Source organism: Protobothrops mucrosquamatus, unplaced genomic scaffold (genome assembly GCF_001527695.2).
Source record: "Protobothrops mucrosquamatus isolate PMUCROS unplaced genomic scaffold, P.Mucros_1.0 scaffold5023, whole genome shotgun sequence".
In the NCBI taxonomy this organism is placed as follows: Eukaryota; Metazoa; Chordata; class Lepidosauria; order Squamata; family Viperidae; genus Protobothrops; species Protobothrops mucrosquamatus.
In genome coordinates this window covers 13,132-16,277 of record NW_015390900.1, presented here as the reverse complement: position 1 = coordinate 16,277, position 3,146 = coordinate 13,132, and positions in this window count along the sequence as shown.

Here is a 3,146-nt window from a genome sequence, read left to right as displayed (position 1 = left end):
TTTTTTTTTTTTTTTTTTTTTTACAAAAATAAGATTTTATTTCCTTATCATCTCTCTGTATTTTTTAAAATTCTTCAAAATACCCAAAAAGGAACTTCGGTCAAAAAACATAGACATATACAAAAGGTATCACCTACTGATTTTGTGTTAATATTAGCATCACTTTGGGAAATGTTCTACAAGAAAAACTCTTATTAAATGATTAGTTTTCAGGTTTCTGAACAATACATTTGCATTAATATATCATATTCCTTCGAGAGAAATCAATTAAACAGTTAGTTTTCCATGAGTTTGTTGCTTTTTCTTTTCTTTCAGTTTAACATGTTATATTTCCAATGGTAGTAAATGCACATTTTTAGCTAAGTAAGTTATACTAAAGCAGTCCACCTTTGGTTTGTTGAAATAAAATCTTTATCAGGGTCCAGTCCAAGCCGGGAGTAAACAAAATGGAGACTGCTTTAAAAAGAAGGTTGTAGTTTATTGAAGAGCAGAGCCAGACAGAAAGGTGGCTCTGATAAAGCTGACCACATGTTGCTGGGAGTGGTGGATTTTTAAACTTTCTTGGGCTTTTGAGATTGTTTCCTGTTCCTGTGACATGAATTTTGACCTGAGGTTCAGTGTGCCTTTCTGGTATTCTGATGGTGGTGGGTTAATCCTATTAGGTCCAAAATCTCAGGCCCATAACTCCTGTGGAACTGAAATCTGGCAAATTTTATAAAACGGTTTATGACACAGCAATTATCATAAAACAGTTTATGACAGTGATGGCGAACCTTTTAGAGACCCCCCACCCTGTCCCACCTGCCCCGCCCACCCACAGGGCCACTCACCGCCTCCATGGCCCGCCGCAGATTGCCCAGGCAGCCCAGCAGCGCCATGGCAGCCACACCGTCCACCCGTGCCCCACAGCATCAACTGCGCGCGATGGAGCGCGAGGGCAGAGTCTTGTCCCCGCTGCCTGGCTGCCATGTCCTTGGCTACGCTCAGGGGCGACATTCCTCCAGGGGGGCTGCTGGTAAGGAGGGGGCTGTGGGGGGAGGCGGGGCTGGGGTGACGGCGCACATGCCCACAGAGAGGGCTCTGAGTGCCGCCTCTGGCACGCGTGCCATAGGTTCGCCACCACTGGTTTATGACATAATACAAAATGTCATGTTTCCTGTGCTGATGTTTGTGCTATACAGTACAGTTCAACACGGGCTATTTTCAAGGCAGATACATCTTTGAATATATCCCAGTTTTTCCACTGAAGGCAGCACGTTAGAAGCTCTGTCATTGTTAAAGACATTGAGGAATCTGGTAAGGAAATATCTCTGAGCCATGCCTGACAGCTGACTATGCTTATACATAAACCATAGGTCAGACGTGATGAGTTTTCTCATGATGAGTGAGACAGGATTTGATCCATACAGGATTAATAATAAAACATGTGACAAATACTCATTTGGAGGTGTCCACGAGCATTAGACTCAACCTCCATTGCCACACCACTTTCTTGAGGTTTAACTTTGAAGATTCTAATGATTATTCCAATTGGGAGAAATGGACAGTGAGAGAGAGGGAAAATTAGAGCACCTTAAAGATGCACAGATCTTTTATACAGGTTTTTTGTACAATTGTACAGGAGGTTCTCTCATGATGCGTGGGGGATAAAAACCCCGTATTGTCAAAATGTGAAGGGATTTAGAATGACAAAATGTCAGAATTGGAAGGGATCTTAGAGATCTAGTCCAACTCCCTGTCCAGTAAGGAATCTTCAACTACAGTTATTATGTACACAATGCCAGTATTTATAATGGCCTGGGTGGCAGCAGCCAGTGGACTTTAGACTTGGTTGTTGTTGGTACTTAGCTGGAAGACTATTAATTGACATATTTTTTTTTCCAAAATGCCCACGTGACCCTTAGGAGTCAAAGGTAATTTTGTGATGATCTGTGCAATCATGTTACCAACCTATAAAGTTTATCATACATATTGATTTATAGTTATCTTGTTCATATATATCTTTTGCCATATATTTTTTGTGATAGTAAGAATGTGTAAAGGTATGAAGAGATGACTGCAAAAGGGAAGAAATGTTAAGGGAGATAAAACAGCAACATAATTTTTTGGAAAGTGGAAAGCATGAGAAAGAAACACAAAACAGCGTCCACTTCGTTCTGTTTGATATAAGATGAGGCACACAGAAATTCTGACAGGTTCTCAAGATTCTGTTATGATACTCTATAATAATAAAGTAGCTTTTTTGGAATCCTTGTGATGCCAAGTTCCTGATCTGGCCTGTCTTGAAGTATTGACCAAATACATGAAACCCAGTCAAAATAGACCAGAGAGATAAAACAGCATGTTTTGGAGGATTTCAGCTTATAAAGTATATGGAAAAATATCAGAAGACTTAACAAAGGATAGTTCTTACAAAACAGTACCCCAAACATGTTTCTCAAGATAAGAGATGGGTCCTATCTGGATGAGGTGAAGGCACTCAAGTTGAAAGTGCTGATAGGAATGAGAAGCACAAACTATGACCAAGCCTTCGCAGAAGATATAAAAGGGACAAAATTCTAGTATTTTGAAGGCATCAAATCTTCTGAAACTCAAGTTTTGTCTGCTGTTTATATTGAGTTGTGTAAGGATGTACATGTGTACATATACTGGATGTGAATGTATGAGGCAGTGAACACATAAGCATCGACAAGGGGAGCAAGGAGGAGCAATTATTTGATTTCTATAGCCACGAACTTCATTATGCGACTGCACATTAATGCAAATTATACAATTTATGATGTGTCATGACATCATGCGATGTTATGGCTTCTGCCAGATACCTGCCACTGATCAATAGCGCTGGAGGGTACAACATCAAGACTTTGTTGATGCTGACTTTATGATGATGGAATGTACAGTTCTTGACCTTTGAGCATGTAAGTTGTAAAAGATAAGACTTAGCTCATATGCCACTGCACCTGTTTCATCCGGTTTTCCAGTACTTTTCCAAAACACATATTGATTCTAATTTTCAGCTTAGGTTTGGGAGGAAGGAGAGAACCTTCCACCAAAAAATGATGCTCCAGCCGACTTCTCTTTTTCATTTAAAGTTGAGTGTTTGTTTTTATATTACACGTTTGTGAGCTAATACAGCTTTATCATTT